The sequence below is a fragment of the Lissotriton vulgaris genome, chromosome 10, assembly GCF_964263255.1.
Source record: "Lissotriton vulgaris chromosome 10, aLisVul1.2, whole genome shotgun sequence".
Classification (NCBI taxonomy): domain Eukaryota; kingdom Metazoa; phylum Chordata; class Amphibia; order Caudata; family Salamandridae; genus Lissotriton; species Lissotriton vulgaris.
Window position 1 is genome coordinate 182,282,825 of NC_141698.1, and position 22,105 is coordinate 182,304,929.

Below are 22,105 nucleotides of genomic sequence, written 5' to 3' on the forward strand. Positions count from 1 at the left end.
TCTCAGTGACTTAACTAGGTATTAAACTCCTCTGACTTGCATCTAGTAACTGTTGCTCTTCAGATCTGCTTTGCGGGGGTCTAGTGCTTGCTAAGACGAACATTTAATTTTTCTCTTGCCATTGCAGGAACACGATAAATGGTAAAAAGTATGCTATTATTTTTAAAATGTGTATGAAGGGATCTAATTAAAAACTACCAATGAATGTGTTTTCAATAGAAATTCAATGGAAACTGTGTTCAGAGCTGGGTGTTGCTCTGTTATCAACGAAATGAATGTTTTTCGCGAATGTAATCTAAACCTGGAACCGTTAGGGGCTAGATCACGGGGTGCCCTGGTGTCCCCAAGATCATACTACATCTTGATGTGATTGCTGGTTCACACTTTATGGGGTACAGTTTCACCATCCTCAATCTAAACATCATTGCAACACCACAGCATGTAATTATAGATGTGATATCACAATGCACCCATTCTTGTTAATCCTTCTAAAATGTAGTCTATGGCATCCTCGTGCTTTCGACAACCAGTAAAAACGTCACCGGCTGTCAGCGCCTCCATGCCTCAAGGAGCGTTGGGTGCACCAAGCACCACTGATCAAATCCTGCTGGTTCTGGTTGCCACCTGAAAGGCACCCCATGATCATACCAGTCTGCGCTCCTTACGCCACCAGCTTGGCGAGAAGAACTCATCCAACCACCTGGAGGCAGATTGGCTCGCTTTTACTATCAATTTGCGTTCAGCATTGGCCATGATTGCACGTAGGATCCATCCAAAAGGAGTGCATCAAACTGGAAAACCTGGCTAGAGCATCACATTTGTAAATCACTGCCAATGGTATTAACAAACAAATCATTTACAGGTGAAGAATATGCCCATGCAATAACCGCCCGAGCCAAAATGACGCGCTAAGAATGTTACCTTCCAAACATATCAACAACAAAAGGGAAAGATCCCCATATGTTTCATTATCTTTCGTTCATGAAGTTAGTTTTTTCAGGTTTTGGCACATAAATTGTAGAAACAGATCCTTTGAAATAGATTTATCGCACAAGTTTGAGATTCTTAATAGGCACGTACAAGGAAATGTTTTTAATAAATCAGGTACAAGTACTCATGAAAGAAATTCCTTGGCAAACAGAGAATGGACAGACAAACTTCACAAGACAATGGCGACTTGTCTTGTCGTCAATAGTCATTAAATGTGCATAAGACTTTCTTAGAATTATGAAAGGATAGTTTCAGGGAAAGTTTCGTCTCTTTGTATCTAATGTTATAATGCCTATAGAGACTGGAACATTACTGCTGACCATAAAGAGCCTTAATGGACATTGTACAACTGCCTATGCCTCATTTCATTTATTATTCCACCGCCCATCCATTAATCCACCCAGGGCTTTAAGTGGGATGAAAAAACTGGGGGGGGGGGGTCTCTCAAAGGGGCGTGGCCAATGTAATTAAGGGCGTGGCTTAAACACATAAGCTAACAATCGGTTTCTGTCATTGCGTCCAGATATGTGATAGTAGTAACATCATACCTACAACAAGCCAGGACTATTGGCTTTGTGAATGCTTGTTAGTTGCATAAGATAAATAAGCAGCAACTATGGCTTGCTGTATATAATATTGAAAAAGCTTCCACTTAAAGCCCTGCTGACACCACGACAATGTTGCTGCTCCCGAGTTTCAAAAAGAGAAGGGAAATCCAGAGAGAAAATGACTCTCTTTCCTACAACACTCACCTGGCATGACGCCATGTCGTAACTTCTCCACTAGTGAGAAGTGAGCAGTGTGAGCACGTGCACACCGATTTGCCTGTGGTCACTGCAGTCCAGAAAAAAAAGACCGCCTATGCCAGGGCACAAAACAGAGCCCGATAGAGACCCGTTTCGAGGCCCCCTTTAAAAAAACTGCTGGTGCTCAGACCTGGTGAGACCCGGCCCATTTAAAGCCCTAAATCCACCCGCTCACATACTCATTTGATTTACTATGAATTAATTCAGCATTATGAAGCAGACACTAATTCTGGACTTTGGTGGGAGAATGATCCAGACCAATATGGGTTGCATCACTTAATTATGTGCCTTTTACATATGGACTACTTGGTGGTAGACATTTTCAGGCTTTTTTTTTTTTTTTACAAAAGTGCTGCTTTGCTTAACAGCTAGACCTGAAATATATATAGGGTGAATAGTATTGGTACTGGAATGTCTTTTATAGATCATTATGGAGCGTAGTCTGCACCAAGAAACCATTTTTCAGGTAGTATGTGCATAATAAATGCCCTTATTTTTTAATTAATTCAATGTTTGTAACACCACCCATCGACAACTCTTTGTATGCCGTGACAGTAAAGTTCGCACTGGCAGGAAGCTCCATCTCATCGACTGGTATGGTAGCGTATTCCAGTCAAATCTTGGCAAAAGTCTCTTTAAAACTAGTCACGGCACACTAACAATAGAACCTATTTATTACCTATAAATATACAGTTGCTCTTTGATGGAGCTCTACGTATGCATAATATGAACTCGTTTTGCCATTTTCTAATGATGTGTCGGCTAACCGCTATGTTGAGTAATCTCTAGCCTTGATTTACGTGGTTTCGTCTCCATGGCTGGCACTACAAAGCAATAATTCATAAAATTGAGCTAGTTCGGCGTCTGAGATCTCCATTGTTGTATCTCTTGTCATGAGAAACGAAGGCAGATGTTGTCATTGTTATCTGAAGTTTCGGTTTTGTCACGTGTATACTGCTTCAACCACCTGTGTGCAGACAATGTATAATTTAAGAGAAATTGGCAGTGGAGTTTGCATTAGATTCTCTGTCTTAATGTAGCGATGTTGCAGTATTTTTGCCTAATACACAAGTTTTAGACTTCCAAGTCGGCTCCTAATTATATCTTACTTCCACAATAGAAAACACACCATTGCAGTAAGATCTTTGAGCAAGGGATCATCTGTCTGCCATTTGCCAACTTCTGAAGAGCTGACAGGAGAATTAGGGCAAACTGTATGTCTCTATTTCAAAAGTATGACGGTCCAATAGTTGGAGGAGCCATCTCATTTTCTTTTTTTGAAGAGAGGTACAGGATGCCACCAATGGTTAGGGGAGTGATTGAGTAACAATGGCAAACGGCCTTTAGAATTGTTGTGAATGCTCCACCCACCACTCTAGCTAAGCTTGCAACGTCACAATAGAAATTAATGCATGTCAACACTGAAGCATCATCTCAATTTCCTTTTTTGAAGAGGGGTACAGGATGCCACCAATGGCTAGGGGAGTGATTGAGTAATAGAATCACTGACAGAATATCGAAAATATTGACGTCAAAAATATCGGAGGTGGAATATCAACATCAAAAATATCGAAGTCCTATCTACATTAAGATAAGTGCAAAAATATTGAAGAAAAAAATATTGTAAAAATTATCATTTTTTTAATGTTTAAAAATAATATTAAATTAAACAAATAAAACATATAATTAAAAAAAACATGCTTAAAAATATATTTAACATTATAAATACAACATATAATACAAAAAATAAACATATATATATTATATAATATATATATATACTTAATAATATTTACAATTAATTACTCTGATAAGTTATCAATTGTTAAAAAACATTTTATAATTTATAAATACATACATACATACGCATACAACAATAATATAAATAAAAATATCAAAACTATTTATAACAACGTTTAAAAAATAATTTTAGATAAATTAGACACTACATTAACTAAAACAATAAATATTGTATAGCGTAGGGGTTAAAATTACTTTTCCAACTCCAGAGGGTGCAACAGTAAGGAAAGTGTTGAATAGCGTAGGGATTAAAATTACTATTCCAACTCCAGAGGGTGCAACAGTAGGGAAGTGCTGGATAGTGTAGGGTTTAAAATTACTATTCCAACTCCAGTGAGGGCAACAGTAGAGAAAGTGTTGGATAGCGTAGGGGTTAAAATTACTATTCCAACTCCAGAGGATGCAACAGTAGGGAAAGTGTTGGATAGCGAAGGTGTTAAAATTACTATTCCAACTCCAGAGGTTGCATCAGTAGGGAAAGTGTTGGATAGCGTAGGGGTTAAAATTACTATTCCAACTCCAGAGGGTGCAACAGTAGGGAAAGTGTTGCATAGCCTAGGGGTAAAAATTACTATTCCAACTCCAGAGGGTGCAACAGTAGGGAAAATGTTGGATAGCATAGGGGTAAAAATTACTATTCCAACTCCAGAGGGTGCAACAGTAGGGAAAGGATTGCATAGCGTAGGGGTTAAAATTACTATTCCAACTCCAAAGGGTGCAATAGTAGGGAAAGTGTTGGATAGCATAGGGGTCAAATCAACTTACTAATAATTAAAATAATAATTTTTTTGTAAAAAATATAACAATGTAATTATTAATTTACAACAAATTAATTAACAATACCAAGAAATAATAAAAATAATTACCAATTAATAATTAATCAACAATTAAAATAAATATAATTGAATGATAATTAAAAATATCTTAACAAATAAAAATAAACAAATTAAAAAGTCAATAGCAAAAAACAATATTTATTAAAAAACCTTTAGCAATTAATAATTAATCAACAATAATTTATTGATTAACACAAATACATTTAAAAAAATTACCAATTAATAATTAATTACCAATTCATTAAAAACAATTATTAAACATTTATTATCAATTAATAATTGATTAACAATAATTTAATTATAAATACTCAACACCATTTTTTTACTTAATTATAATTAAATTACTTCCCACCCTATAACCCTATAACCTCACAACACACCTCATTAATACATATATACACTTAATATATTTACCAATTAATAAACATTAATTGCCAATGAATACAAATTAATTACCAATTAATAAAAATCAAGTACCAATTTATAATTAATTAACCTAAAAATATTTATCAATACCAATAAATAAAAATTACATATTTACTTAATTACAATCAAATTACTTCCCACCCTATTTCCCTATAAACCCACAGCCCGCTACGGTACTAAAACCCATAATTCACTAAAATAAATTATTACTAACTTCTAAAAATGTAATACTTATATATTTTAAAATTAGTCAATATTTAACAAAAATTATAAAAACAAACGTATAAAATAAAATACATAACACTGATATTAATATCGATATTAGTAACATCGGTATTTTTGCTATTGATATTACTAACTTCGATATTAACAAAAACTATATTTCTTACCTTCAGGTTGATATTCTGGTCATCGATATTCTTGATGTCGATATTCTGTCCCTCCAAAATTATTGACTCTATATCTTTGCCTGTTCATATTAAAAAAAAAAAATCGATATTTAGACTGTTTACCGAGTAATAATGGCAAATGACCTTTAGAATTGTTGTGAATGCTCCACCCACCACTCTGGCTAAGATGTTATTATCAAAATAGAAATTGATACATGTCAAGACTGAAGCGCCATCCACGTTTGTTTGCAATGCCATTGATGCCAAATCACTGCACCCATCTCCCTGCTCACATCATACACAGTTAAGATTCATTTTGTCTGCACCTTTTGCGGTTGGATTGTTGCTATACTTCATCTGTTGCCCCTACTATTTGAAACCACTAAAGCAGACCATGTTTTATCTCTTAATGCTGCTCAACATCATTTCACTCACAGTGTAGTCTGAGACATTATATTTTTTTCTCTTTATATAATATGTGAATTTTGCACTGCCTCTTGTTTCAGTGTTTTATCCAGAGCTTTTCGGTCATAGCAAATAGAAAAGATAAGCAAGGGGTTTCTTTGATTCTTTCACCTTATTCTTTCCTGGTTACAAGTGCCCTGTTTCTTGGTCGTCGGTGTACCAGAGTATGTTCACTGTCAAGAGATGCTCATGCTGGGTATTGTGCACTGTAAGAATGTTGTTAGTCAGTCATTCGGAATGAGCTTCAATAACAAATCACATATGTGTTGTATGTGATATTGATAGTTGTACATCTAACATTTGCAAACACTAGGGGGGGTCATTAGGATGGCGGGCGGACTTTGCCCGCCCGCCTTCCTTGTGGTAATAGGGACCGCCCGCCATAAGGGCGGGGTCCCGTGGGGGGTATTAGGATGTGCCCGCCACAGTGGCGGGCACATCCTGTATTTTTAGCATTGTGGCGGGCGGTGCTCTCTGCACCGCCCGCCACAATGCTAAAAATGCATGTCAGCATTTACATTTACAAAGCGGCAGGCACTGCGCAGTGCCTGCCGCTTTGTAAATGCAAATGAAGGGGGGTACCACAGGTACCCACCGTGTTCACCCCCCTACTCTCCTTTACTCTGGGGGCCGCACGGGGCCCCCAGAGTGAAGTCCGCCTGCCAAAAGCAACTGCAGACGCCCATCCAAATATGGCTGGCGGTGTCTGATAGGCACCGCCGCCATATGAACCCTTTTCGGCCCTGGCCGCAAGGCGACCGGGGCGGTAAAGTGGCGGGCGGTGTTTGCCTCCGCTGCGGTCCTCCCCGCCATTGTAATGTGGCGGGCGGAAAAGGGTGGCGGGCGGGCATTTATGTGGGGCGGATCGCCACCGCCACCATGGTGGTGGCGATCTGCCCGACATCGTAATGGACCCCTAGGTAGCCCAACCGGTATCCATCAGCAAGGGATGTTGTTGGGGATTCAAATGATGGGGCAGATTTAAAAGAAAATGATGCAGATTGCAGCACACATATAAAGAGGAAATAACGAGAAAAAAATGTATTCCTCCTTACGCCATCCTCTGGTAGGCGAAGCGATTTCATGCAATTAACAGGTTTACAGACCTTTGTAAATCAAGGATTGCATGAAATCCTTAGGTGAATGCATGGGAAGTGCCATGTTCCACCCATGGAGCGCCTCCCAGAATGAATTGTAATACAATGCAGTGTAAGTCACTGCATTGCATTAGATTTTTTTTACAAAGCCGCGCAAGGTGGTGCAAATCATTCCTTGCGTGGCTTTGTAAATATCTACTAGCATTTCACGTCACGGATGAGCCACAAAAGTGGTAAAACCATGCCCCAGAAAGTTACTAAATGTGGACTAGAGTGTTCTAACTCCATATGATATTGATATCCTGGAGACGATATTGTTGCAGATCTAAATTTTGAAATCGCTATTTAGCTATACCCTGTAAAGCTTTTGGGAACCCTTTCATTTACACTTTGTGAATCAAAACACCCCCTAGGAACATGATTGACATTTTAATTTTGAAGCGGTAGAAATTCCCTGAGTAAATTTCTCAATAATCAAATATTTGCATATTGCTTTCACTATCACAGGACTAGCAATGAATTTGAGTGAGCTGCAAAATAGAGACTAATGTTTGTTGTTAAGGCCTTTCACTTTTTGAATAAATATAAAATGTAAATGATCATTCAATCTGAATTTCAGGAAGCAACAAGGGGATCTGGAGTGGATTCAAATCATGGGTAAACCACAATTATCCCACAGCTCACAGCCTATCCATTCTGTGTTCGGCCTAAGGGGCCGATTATGATAGCGGTTTTCCCGCATCCTCCGGGCCGGCGGAAGCCACCGCCGGCCCGGAGGATGCGGGAAAACCGCTGCGGAGCCTCGAAAGACCCACCGCCATATTAGGATGGCAGTGGGTCTTGAAATCCGTCCGCAGCCTTTCCGCCGCGGTCGCCTTCCGACAGCGACGGAAAAGCTTTAACATGGCTGGCTGTGTCTATCAGACACCGCCAGCCATATTAGGATGGTGTAAAATGTGTGCTTTTCTGCGGCGGCTTTTCCGCTGTGGAAAAGCATACGGACCTTCACTTCGGGGGCCGGTTGCGGGCCCCCTGTGTGAAGGGGGGGTGAGGGGTGCACATGGGGGGTACCTATGGTACCCCCCTGCATTTGCGTGAACAAAGCAGCAGGCACCGCGCGGTGCGTGCCGCTTTGTGCACGTAAATGCAGTGCATGCATTTTTAACATTGCGGCGGGTGCAGCTTGAAGCTGCACCCGCCGCAATGTTAAAGATAGAGAGGGAACGCCGCAGCCCATGCGGACGTTCCCTCCTACTCTGGGGTCGCGGACGGACTCAAGTCCGTCCGCGATCCTAATGACCCCCTAAGTCTGGATCAAAACATATAGGCTAATTTCAGGCCCAAAACATGATATTTTACATGTGTAATAATATACAGACAGATTATAGTCCAATCTCTAAGATTATGTATCTGGATAGGAAGCAAGGCATATTGCATATGTCCTAAATGAGCTATACTGTGTATCTAATGGTGGAAATTCTAAGGTTTGGCACAACCTACTTTCTCCCCTAATATTAAGCTAGGAGCCCTTTGGTGCTGTGCAAACCTGATTTCAGTGTTTGTTGAAGCCTGGGAACATTGCCCAATGCCTGCCCCTCATTATCCCATGCCTAAATAAAAAAGATACAAGTTGATATAAAACATTATGCGGCTCATTACCTGCGGTAGCAACCACTACCAATGTGTACAACAAACAATAATATTCGGCTTAATTGGCTTGTTTCTGCTTTTATGTTGACTGGAAGCCTTAATAAACTATCTCGATACTCAGCTTACCACCTTAGGAACCAGTACGGTAAGAGACGCCCTGAACAAATGCGTTGATTTAGCAACACACTAGAACAAACAGGACAACAACACAGTGGAAATCTCTGTTGAAAAGAACTGAATACCCAGGTGTTAGCTTTGGCTATGATACAACAGGATAATAATTAGGTATGAGATTACCTCCAGTGTGGATCAAACCGTGGGTCGGCTGAGCTCTGTGTGGAGGAACAGAATGGTCTACGTAGGAGTAAATTGATCAAAGTGGTCATTTACATAAAGCTAGTATAGTCTGCGTAGTTACAGCAAGGTGCGCACTGGCACAGCCACTCGAAGAGGTACAATCAACCTTCCCAGCAGGGTCCTACTATATACCTCTACATACATATACAGAGGATATACTCACGCAAGATCCAGAAATTGTCACATGAGTGTCAGCACATTGAGAAAGACAGCATGAGATGCAAATGCGGGGGGGTACACAGGTGGGAAGACGAAGCTACTGACTGAATGCAATCTGAATGATTTTTTGTAGGACATCCCGTAAGAATAAAGACCGCAGTCGCTGTGGGGATTGATGCTGGAACTGTAAGCAGACCATGATGGATAACATAGATGCTACAGGTTCAGTCAGACTGGAAGTGGAAGGTTAGAGGTGTCATGTTATGTTATGTTATGTTATGTTATGTTATGTTATGTTATGTTAACTGCTCTTGTATAGCGCTCAAATCACCCTGGGGCATCTCGGCGCTGTCTTAAGATACAGCATGATGGGTATATTCGGGAAGTTAGATAGGCATTTAGAACAAGAAAGCTTTTAGATGCTTTCTGAAAGAGATGTACAATGAAAGTTCCCTAAGAGATTTACGGAGGCTGTTCCAATATTTCGGGGCCAGGAAAGAAAAGGCCATTCCTCCTGCTCGCTTAAGTCGGATACAGGGAATCTGGAGCAGCCCAGTCGTAGTCGATCTTAACAGGCGACCCGGAGTGTATCTTTTTAGCTTCTTTTGTAGATACTTTGTGCCTTGTCCGTTTAACGCTTTAAACGAAAGACAACAGATTTTGAAAAAGGAGCGTTTTTTTATTGGTAGCCAATGTAAAGAGCTTAACAGAGGCAAGTACAGTGAACCAGCCGGCATGTTAAGAATCATTCTTGCCGCGGTGTTTTGGATAACTTGGAGCTTATTTAAAAGAGAGGTCCCCACCTCCGCAAGCAGGGCATTTCCATAATCCAAGCGACTTGTCACCATTGCTTGAATCAATGTTCTTCGGTGGTCTGTGGGAATGTATGGGAAGATTTTCCTAAGAAGGCAGAGGTTATGATAACAGGATCCAGCAGTAGCTGCTATGTGATCTCGCATGGTGAGTGAGTGAGCTAGCATTAGTCCCAGATTCTTTACATGCTGCTTTGGTATAGGGAGGGAACCCAGTTGTCATGGCCACCATTCGTTGTTCCAGATGTGTGCGGCTTTCCCCATCAGCATTACCTCCGTTTTACCAGGGTTTAGTTGGAGAAAGTTGTCAGACATCCAATTCGATATTGCAAGCATTCCTTTGGTAAAGCGGATCCTATCTGCTTCTGGGTTCGGGCCTAAGGTGAACAACAACTGGGTGTCATCCGCATAGGAGACTGTTTCAAAACCCAATGCTTCTACTACCTCATCTAGAGGGGCTAAATAAATATTAAAGTGGGTAGGGCTGAGGCAGGAGCCTTGAGGGACACCTTTGGCCAAGGCAGTTTTAACAGAGTTGTAAGGGCCAAGGATGACTGTCTGGGCTCTGTTAGATAGAAAGTTTATTAGCCATTTTAAGGCTATGCCTTGGATCCCGTAGGCTCTTAACCTCTCAGCGAGCCGAGAATGGGAAGTGATGAAGTGTTGTCCGGGTTGTTGTAAAGTGTTAAAATTCAGCGACATGGTGTGGACCTTAGTACTGCCCATGGCACATTGTTGGTGGGTTATTACCGCTTGGATTTCTCCTACAGTGGGCTGCAAGGGCAGCTATTCCAAGGACCTCCTAATGTAGGACTGGCAACAAAGACCAGAGTTTGTGGGGCTCCCCATCAATCTAGCCTTGATTAGCTGCTACAGCTTAACTTGGGATGTACTTGTGGTGGCTTCGGAAAGTAAACACTGGTTTTATGGGTGATCCCTGTGAGAATCTGACCATGGAGGGTTAGCTCAGACAACCCGGGCGGTAGCTCTCTGGCTTGAGGGCTAAGCTGCCTCTGTGGTGAGATGCTTTCCTCTTTATCTTTTTTGAGACTTTTGATCTAGTCTAGCTGCTGCAATGCTGCCACCGGGGAACCAGCAGGGTCAGACTGGCTTATAGGGCAATCAGGCAGTGCCTGAAGGGCTGATCGAACAGGTCAGTGTGTGGAACTTTTTCTTGAATATTTGTAGGACTGTTTTATGGTGAGCTGGCTGTTTTCTATTGATGATTTCCATAATATTAAAACAAAAATTGCCCGTGACAAGCTCAAATTCATGCAGTCTTCCATACCTTCCGAATCACTTATACAACTGTCCAATTAGCAAACCTGTGCCTCTTTTTCAGCTATCTAATTCACTCATGTGAGCCACTTTTACTTTTGTGCCCAAGCCTATTTTCTGTCCCAGTATGACCCTGGCAACCAGGTTGCTGAGTGTGCTGTATTAATTTAGGTCCACAGGTTCTCAATGTGCATTGCGACCTGTGGAGCAGTGACGCCTTACCCAGTTACTTCCCTCCGAAGCTTTTCATTGCTTCAATATGAATATGTTTTCTTGACTAACGCTCACTGCTAATGGAATTACCCCTCAGCATTCCTAACGTTTTTGACAAGTGCAGGAGCTTAGGTCCAGCCGTGAAGTAATTTGATCTAATGGGTATCCTGGGAATTCAAGCAAGGTCCCCTGTCTTGTAGTCTGCAGTCTAGCTGTTATCCCATGTCACCTCCCAGGTGACCCCCTGCATACATCACTTACAGCTTATGCCATTTCTCAGCCTTCAGGGCACACATTGAAATCTTGGTAATTCAGAGAAGAGAACAACACAAAGTACAAAGATGCTATTTCTATTTGTGAGCATTCCCCTGATTAAATTTAAAATATGCAGAGCAGCAGTTATAAATTAGAAAATATTCAGTCTTTAATTGAAGGAAGGTCTATGATTCAGCAGGAAAGGTTAAATCTGGGCAGCAAGGTGATTAGTAAAGGGGTATGTAGGCTCAAAACAAAAACACAGCACCCTCCCGACCACACAATGTGCTACACCACTACAAGGTGTAGCAGGCAATCCATTTGAATAAGCACTCTAGCACCGCACATACGAGTGGTAAGCACAATGCAAAAGTTACAATGCAATAGAATGGTATCCCCAGTAGAGCAAGTTGGTGTTGCATTGAGTTGTGTTGTAGTACTTCTATAGGGATGTATGTCCTTACAACGCATACTTTTACAACGCATACCTTTACGACGCATTTTTTACACCGCAACATCCATTACAATGCATTCTATTACAACGCATGCCATTACAACGAATTCTTTGAAACTACCTTTACAACGCATTCCACTACAACGCATACTACATTTACAACGCATACCATTACAACGCATACCATTACATTGCATGTATGGTAAGTATTGGATAGTGTAGGGGTAAAAATTACTATTCTAACTCCAAGGAGTGCAACAGTATGGTAAGTGTTGGATAGTGTATGGGTAAAAATTACTATTCTAACTCCAGGGGGTGCAACAGTAGGGTAAGTGTTGGATAGTGTAGGGGTAAAAATTACTATTCTAACTCCAGGGGGTGCAACAGTAGGGTGAGTATTGGATGGTGTGGGGTAAAAATTACTATTCTAACTCCAGGGGGTGCAACAGTATGGTAAGTGTTGGATAGTGTAGGGGTAAAAATTACGATTCTAACTCCAGGGGGTGCAACAGTAGGGTAAGTGTTGGATAGTGTAGGGGTAAAAATGCTTTGTAGTGGTATGCGTTGTAGTGACATTCGTTGTAATGGTTGTGTTGTAATGGCATGCGTTGTAATGGATGTTGCGTTGTAAAAGTTTCGTTGTAAAGGTAGTGCGTTGTAAAAGTTGCATTGTAAGTGTTGTTTCCCCTTCTATAGTAATTCCCTACTAGAGGGCTCCAGCCTTGCTGACAGAACAGTCTACCCAAAATGCTCTCAACTATCATTTGGTGGGGCAATAGTGCATTATGAGTAGCCAACCTCGGGCATGTGGTCGGCTGGATCGGAAACTGGGTGCGCACTAGGTGAGGAAGGATTCAGATGACAAAAGAAGAGAGCTTAGAAGGTGTGAGACAGAAATAAGTAGAAATTTGTGGCTGTCAGAGGAGTGAAGTCAGGCCTGTCCAAGACAAAGTAAGGGAGCCTGTTGGTGGGACTGAAATGAGAGCAGCAGAATGAGAATGGGAGGTTGTACCCATGCACTGTGCATGTGTGGGTATCTATGTGTTTGTGCCTGTATTTGGCCAGAATAAGTCAACAGAGACTCTCACCTTCGAGACACCACACTGATGTAAATCTAGCTCAGACTCCTAGACATAACCAAATGTCATATCGGCAGCATTGTGTTACATGAATTGGAGGTCAGAGTTGTGAGTTTTTGAGGGAAAAGCACAAACGATATTGATAACTGTGGGGCAGTTGTAGACTGGTTTTATTAAGGTCTTTCATTTAAGTGTTAGTTCTCCTAAGGAGCTTCCAGTGATTGAAGTCACTCCTGCTGCTCTACTACTATCCTTTGACAAGTGTCCTTTCAGTTGCCCAAGATCATGTAGACTGGGAGATCCATAGGGGGAGAGTAGGCCAAGTCTGTGCTGGGGTTCCCAGTAGGCAGTTATTAGTGCAACCTCTATTTCTGTGTTTTGTTGGAATAGCATTTGGTTGTACCAATCTATGCTAACGATGTATAGGTGATGCTAGATGTTTCAAACAACTGGCCTGAATGTTCCAAACTACACATTTCACCGAATAATAAGCTAGAGCAGTGCTTTCCAAGCCTTTTAGATGCACAACCCACATTTTAAAACAGTAAACTTTAGTCTCCACTTTAGCTTTAACCCCTCTCATGCTGATGACGAGCTGAGCTCGTCATCAGCCACGGGGCTAGTGTGCTGATGACGAGCTGAGCTCGTCATGGCCATTAGAACGCTCGCACGCTGGGATAATTCCCCTGCTGTGCTGAACGTTCTAAGGAAACGGGTGTGGCCGTGACGAGCTCAGCTCGTCATGAGCACAGGAGCACTGTACCTAATGAAAAGCTGAGCTCGTCATGAGCACCAGGGCGCTGTGCGCGACTCCCCGCCCCCCAGCACAGCAGGAAAATTACCCCAGCAGCCAAGGGGTTAATGGACATGAGGCAGGTGATTTTTTAATTTATCAAACACACAAAAGGTGGCAAGAGGAATGCTGGCAATTTGACTAACCAGTTGCAGTTGCTCTGGGTAGCATCCCAACCCATCATTCCATTGCTCACCGTGCCACCTCAGTATGCAACCAGCTACATTCAAATGAGCTGTAACCCTGCTCCTCATGGGAGTAGCCCAGCCCGAACTGCCAGTCCATGTCCTCACTGAACTGGAATAAAAGCAGCTTAGGACCGGTATCCCCATGATAAGGGCTCATCAGCCAGGTGTAGCTTGGTTCCAGTGGCACAGTGAGCAAGGGTTCCATGTCTACTCATTCCTTGTGACTTTGGGCAGTTCATCAAACACACAAGAAAGTGACAGGAGGAAGGCCTGCAATTTGTCTAATTACTGGCAATTAGGGTAAAACCGGTCTTGGGTTGTTTATGTCCCAGTGCGGAGGAGGCATTGCTCGGCAGTTCAGGCTGGACTGTTCCAGTTGGAACAGGGTCAAGAGTGACTTGCATAAAGCAGGTCTAATCTGAGGTGGCATTGGGGGCAAAAGAACAATGGGTTGGAATGCTACCCGTACCGTTGCCAGTGGTTAGATTTATTGCAAGCATCCTCCCATCACCTTTTGTGTGTTAGCTTTATTAATGCAACCAAAGCATAGAGTGGTAGCGCACTCTCATTTACAGACAGCACAGTTTCCATTGAATTGGTCACTATATTTGCACAGAATTAAGATTTACTGATACAGTTATATTGCACACAGATTATAAAGTGTGGATATCGAGTTTCAGTGAATATTTATCATTTGAACATCACCAAGTAAAATGTCTTGATTTGTTTTGATCCTAATAAAATCTATGCTTCATTTTTGCTTCTCTAACTGCTGAATGTGTGCAGTCGATTTATAAGTATTTACATTTTTTTGTGTTACAAAAAATGATATCCTGCAGCCTTTCCTTTCACTATCTCTGTACCCCCAGCAAGATTGCCACATACTTCACTTTGAATTTCTTTCTCTGACTGCAAAGTGAGAGGAGAATTGAAAACACCAATCCCCATGTTAAAAAATAAGCTTCAATTTGTCAGAAGACATAGCCTGACATTTGACCCTTGTGTCTTTAGAGCACGGCAAATGTGATAATATAAATACAGAATTCAAAGGCATCTTCATTTATTGCTTGGACTTTCACAACCCACTAAATATCGGCTCACTACCTACATGTATGTCAATTCTCCAAAATGCCAGGGGCAGCGAAAGTGATATCATACACCCTTTGTCCTTCACTCACATGCACATCCTTCCACATACAACCACATTCAGACATACACATACTCTCTCACATAAACCCACTCTCACCCGTAAGCACGCACACAGAATGCATGTAAACTATTTTGTTTTACTTATCTCAGCTGCCAGAGAAGGTCATATTCCAGATACTTGTACTCCATTTTTTGTTCACTAAAAATAAATATTCTAATATTATTCCCTGTTAGTGTAATGACAAAATGATAAAAACCAAGGAAAGTGGAGCTCCAAACGACATCCATATGGATGAGGTGGTGCTGTGACCCAGGCACTGATTTTCCAACCTTTGAGGACAGTGCCAGGGGTAATGAGGGGCAAGCCAGGATTCACCAGCGACCCCTGGCGACCCATACATTATGTCCAATGCAACTCACCAGTGGGTCACAACCCACAGTTTGAGAAATACTGAACTAGAGAGCTCTTCTGTGCTATTCAACTGATTTTAGTGTTCTTGGTAACCCAGGAACATTGCCTGCTTGCCACGACCTAATACCTTAATAACGGGTCAAGCCAGACATAAAGAGCTTGACACGGTTGATTACCCACTGTAGCAACCACTGCTTGTAGGTACAATATGCAAGTCTCTGTTTATGTTAATTCGAAACATTAGTACACTATCTCATTACCTAAATTACTACTTTGGAAGCCATTAAGACAGAAAACACTGAACATTGAATGAAGTTGTTGCTTGGGTCAAAAATCAAAAACAGGCACAACAAAACAGTAGTAGTCTCTGTAGGAAAAATGATATAAATGCCCAACACCTGCCCATAACTCTCGAAACTCCTCTTTTCGGACAGCTCCGATTAGTAATTACGAACAGTCCTTGTTAACTGCTGCACCAGCTGCCAAAAGATGAGAAACTGACCAAACTTGTTATAATATATGCTTGAGGAAAAAGTCATAAAAACAAAATGTTTTAGGGGGGCATGGCTTGGCAAAGCCATCATGGCGGATGTGTGCTGGGTGAGCTCCGACCAGCCCTAAATTATTCCTGAATTATCCTGCTCCTCCGATGGATATTTGTGCCCCATAGAGAGCCTGCGGATCTGCTGAACTGGAGTCAACTACCTGGGCCAAATCCCATTCCTTGAAGTGGCCTGTGGTTGCGATGCAGCGTTTCTGAGGTGGTGAGGCCTATTGGAGGCACGGCCTGGCGGCCCTGCGTGTGACCGGGAAGTCGAGTTGGACACTGCCCGGGTCCATAGGCAAAGGGTGGCACTGCCACGACGGAGCTGGAGTGCTGCAGGACTGGGGAGGATCATGACCTGGTGTGTGCCCCACGGGCGGACGGCTCCGGTGGGGGTTCGGCTGCTGCTCTGCGACCACGATTGATGGAAGGGTGAGCCACGATGCTCGGTGGCTGAGTCGGGCCATGGATGTGAGGAGTGGTGGGTGTGGGCGGCTGAGGCGGCAGGCGCCACGTTTTTGGCCAAATCTCTGGCAGTTTGGGTGTCGGAGGCCCCCTGGCCCCGGCAGGTGAGTGTGCTTCTCCTTCTGCCTGACGCTCTCTTCCTTGTGGTGGTTGACCAGAGTACGCGTTCCCCCTCGGGCCTGCTGAGAGCGGGACCTTGGGCACCTCTGCCTTGTCCCCTCCTCCCCACCTGCCCACATAGGAATGGGGTCCAGCTGTGTCATCGGGTCGCAGGGGGAGTCGACTGGGGCCCGTGGGGGACTGGTGGGATCATCGATGCATCCCTGGACCGGCGGAGGACTGCGCGCTGTGCTCTCTCCCTCCATACCCCTGCTATCCAGGACACTTGCATCGTCCTGTCCTGGTGGGGCCCCCATGGGTCCTCAAATATTTACTGGGCCTGTGCTGGGAGACCTGGAGATGGCCATGATAAGAGATGGGGGCGGCGGTTCATCCAAGCAGGGCCCGATTGATAAATTCACCGGCCCAGGTGCAGCAGCAGTGGAGTCTCAGGGACCACAGGGAGCTGTGACGGACAATGCAGTGCTCATGGCCGCCATTACTCAGTCTGGGGACATGCTGGACGCTAAAATCGGGGGAGTCAGCTCCTATGTCATGCTTCGGTGGCCGAACCTGCGAAATGCTGTATCACGCATAACAGGCTGAGAATCGCATATCAGGTGTGGAGGACGACGTTACCACGCTGAAGAAAAAGATGGCCACCATGGAGACCATTCAAGGAGGTCTTGCGATGCAAGTGGAAGATGCTGAGGGCATGCCAGGTGCAATAATCTCCGCTTTTGTTGGGTTCCCGGGGGGCTATGAAGGGGGAGATATGGAATGGTTCCTTACACAGTGGCTCGCTGCCATCGGCAAAAAGGGTTGTGGTTCAGGTCTGGAGGCAGGCACTGCGGAGGATGGGGTTGTGGAATACACTGACACAGGAAACTCCCCTCTGGAATAATGGGCGCTTGCCGCATCAGGCGGTCCTGCAGGGATTCCGGGGTGGGATCACATAGGCATCTCGGTCTTGGGAGGTGTTATGAGGGGACTGGCACTCAAGTCCTTCCAGGACCTTCAAAAAGAATTTCACATGCCGAAGTCTTATGGGAGATCTCCAGATCACAAGATTTCCAAGATCTGTCAATCCCTAGTTATCCATTGCTCCCCCACGCTATAGAAACTCCAGGGGGATTGGGAGGGCGATGTGGACCCATTGGATGAAGAGGACTGGACAGAGGCCATAGGTGCTCCGCAGGGGCGGCCATAGCAGTACGGCTGCACCTCATCCAGTTTAAGTATCTACATAGGGCCTACTTTATACAGGTACGTTTGTGGAGGGCGGAGCTGATTGCTTTTCCTGTGTGTCTTAGATGCAATCGGGAGGAGGGTGCACTTATACATACTGTCTGTCAATGTCTCTCCTTAGATCGCTTCTGGAGGGGGCTTCTCACCTGTTTATCAGAAGTACTCGGTTGGGATCTCCCCCGCTCACCGAAACTTGCTCTGTTACATGTCATGGAGAGGATAGGAGGCAACATCTACAAACACCACCTATTGCAATTGGGCCTTATCCTGGCGAAAAGGGACATAGGAAGGGCGTGGAAGGCACCGAGGGCCCCTTCAGTAGCTGTGTGGAAGAATGGCCTAGACTTCCTTATGGGCCTGGAGAAACCCATCTTCATTGCCAGGGGGTGCCCACACAAACACTTCAAAATTTGGAAACAGTGGGTGGACTATCGGGGACTGCTGTTAGAGCCGGTCTCTGTGGCCAGGGACGCCCCTTTAATATGATTCTTATTCCAATGGTGGGAACCAGGGGGTACTGTGTGGTTGGGAATTCTGATGGGCAGACCTTTTGAACAATCTAAACGGTTTTGGTCTAAATGTGGGTGTATAGAGCGATGGGGAGAAAGGTTGGGGTGGGGAGGAGTTAGATTTTATTTGTACTGCTCTTCCATCTCCTGTGTTTTAAGCTGAAAATGTCAAAGTCAGTATAACATGATTTGATTGTGCAGATGTCTCTGGGGTATTGTATTGTATTGTATGTTGGATTTATATAGCGCTTATAACCCAGGGGTCTCTAAGCGCTTGCCTTGGGAACCCGTCCTGGCTTTTCCCTGTGAGATAGCCCCTACAGGGCATCCCCAAGGTGAAAGCCAGGCATCCCGCCGCGGGGGGCCGTTGTGGAGATTAAGCAAGCTTAATGCCCAGAGTTGCAGAGTGTGAACCCATGATTAGGTCAGGCACCGAAGCGAGAATTATCGAGTCCATGGACATTTGAACTCAAGACCCTGCCGCGTCGGGAATTGAACCCTGGTCCCGGGTCTGACCTCTGATTCAGGGTCTGCCTGCTCTAACCAGTGAGCCACACTTCTACAGAGCCCTGCTATACATGTGTAATTTGACAAATGAAATCTGTTTAAAAAAAAATATATATATGTTTTAGAAAATTTAGAAGAAAACAGTATTGCTTATAAACATTTTAAACTTTTGTTAGTGCAATTTTTGCGTAAATGCTCCAAATTAATGGAATATTTTTTATTTTTGCAAAAGAGATCAACAAAAATTGCCAGTGTTTGGTTTATTGCAATTAGTTTCCGATGGCAGTAAAAGTGGTAACATTTGATCATTTTCATGGAAAATTATCAAATTGAGACTAACAGTCCCCTGCTCCTGTCTCACCCATGCCTCTGTGCTTCTTACTCTAAACCAGCGGTTCTTAACTGGTAGTCCGAGGACCTCTGGGGGTCCTGGACTATTTTACAAAATTAAATGATATTAAAATTAATAAATTAAAATTAACACATTATATACCATTAAAGAAGCAAAATTGAAAATTTGAAAACGTTTTCTCTATTTGATTTTGAAATAAACAAAATAGTTAAACATTTGAGCATTTGTTTGGTGTATACTTGTTTTTGTATTTTTTGAGTATTGCTTTGAGGTTCAAATCATAGAAATTGCTAAAGACAGGGGACCCCAACTTCCATTGATGTCTTAGTGGGGGTTCCCAGATTCAAGTAATGATTCAATGGGGGCCCTTAGAAGTCAAATGGTTAAACCTTTCTGTCTCTCTTATCTCTGGGTTCACCGACTAATGTGCAACTCTGCCCTCAATGTCCCTATTTCAAACTCCTTGACCGGCTGCAGCCAGAGGTAGAGTGGAGCTGTAGGGTGTAGTAGGGGGGAGACAGATTATTTCATGAATTTGATGAGCCATCTCCACCTGCATGGAGGTGCCTATTTTGAAATGACATGCTAGTTACATAACACGGTCTCAGCACTTTGTTAAAGAAAAAAAAGTTAAAATACCAATTCATGGGAACTATAAATTGAAAAATATGTTGCAGATCAAACTGTTCAGACAGGTTTAGTTCCTATTGCTGCTGTAAATTCCCAGAACGTCAAGTTTTGAAGTTTGTTGCCCTCAGCCCGGTTCAAGCTGAGGTGGCATTCCTTCTCTGCTGTTCCCAAAAGTAAACTACTCTGAGGGACAGACTGGAACTAGGCAGCAAGGACTTTGTGCTGTGATTAATCAATATTCCCTTATCGTGTGATTTAGACATGTGACCTATATTCTACTGCACAAAAGGTACATAAACATCCTGTACTTTCTTTCTACCTGTTCTGCTCTGTCTGTAAAACATTGTGATGGAATCTCTTACGAGGTGTGAAACTGTCCTTGAATTGCTTTTTTGTATAGTTGTAAATTCCACCACAGCTGCCTTGAAATGTGTGTCATCATAACATGGGCAGTGGGTGAAAGGCGCTAGGCCTTAACTGGGTAACTGTAGTATATCCATAGGAATGCTAGCATTTTTTTTTTACTTTATTTAATAGATTTTTGAGCAGACAAAGGTACATTGAATCAAGGAAAGATACCCAGTGGCCCAAATAAAACGCAGCGCTACACATTTTTTTAAACAAAAAATAGATTTACTTCTTTTAAAGTGTTTGGGGACCGATTCAATGATAAAACACAAAACGGACATTTTAACTGCGACAAAGGTCTTCAAGCCTCATCTTGCCCAGTAGACCCTCCGGTCAGTGCTGCTGTAGTTCTTTTTTTTGAAAAACTTTATTGTGCAAAAATATCATTACAAGTATGGGCCTACAACCACAAGGGCCGGCCGCTAGAACATATGAAGCAATTGTGTAAACTCACAAAGCGGCGACCGCGCTCTAGTGGTCCAGCATAGTGCAGGATACCTTTTCGGCAACACAGGATGTAGGCAGGATATAGATGTTTTTTAAATCTTAGAAACAAAACAGAAAGGAAAACAAAGGAACAACACTCAAGGCGAAAGGCATTCTAGACAATGTCGAGCACCGATGGGGGGACCTACAGTACGGGTAAGGAATCAGGAGGACAAGAAAGATGATCAGGGGGGGAGGCAGTGGGGAAGTCAGACAATAGGAAAAAGGAGTAAATTGTTCCAGGAACCTCAGGATCAGGGGGAAAGTGGAATGTCCGGAGTGTCTTCGAAAGGGGGTGTGCAGATGTTCCCTCGGTAGGCGTTCCATTGACCCCAAATTTTACTCCACGCCCTAGGCTTGCCCCTAGCCAAATATACTGTTGTCTCTCTGAACATGCACCACTGCTGTAGTTCTAAGTTGACATTGGCCTCTTCACCTACCTGTCCCTCTTAAAGTCACTTTTGCTCAGCTGACAGGTGAATCAGGTATACATTTGTAATACTGTGTTGGAGATTAATTTGCTATCGAACTACCACACTGCATTATTTAATGCATTTTTGGGTCAGGGTGATAAACATGTTTGTAAATCTAAACTCATACATTTACTCTCACCTGTGGGTGCCAACATTTTCTTTTCCATAAATAAGGAATCCACTTTACTCCTGGAAAATGTAAATGACCATTCAACTACATTGATTGGAAAGTAGTAACACATGAGTTATTGTGTTTAGTGTACCATTAACCTTGCAAAATCCCTTAACATTAACGCAACTCCTTGTTTCCTTTTTTCTACAAAGGGTAAATATTACTCCTTGTGGAGAAAACCCTTCCATTGCAGTCCCACTATCTTTGGGGGTGTTTGCTTGTTATTCCGAATCCTACCTTAAAATGGGATTTACTCCATTACCTCCCCATCCATCGTCCATGATCCAGTTGTTACCTGTGAAGTAACATCTCCTAAGGAAAGACTTGGACTTGGAGTAATGAAGATCTCTGGTAAGTAACTGGTCCTTTCTTGGATAGGAGTAAATTTCGAAACGTTTTGAGCGTGCACATATGCTTATAAAACATTTCTGGATGCCTTCAAACTGAAAAGCATTTGGGAGTTTCAGGGTGGGGTGCTCCTTCCCTCTAGAACAGCCACTCATCACCCATCGGAGAAGATCTACTATAAGGTAAATGTGGTATCTTCAATTCTATGCTATGCATTCTCGCCTTAGTGTTATATCTCCTGCTGCTTAGCCAGTGT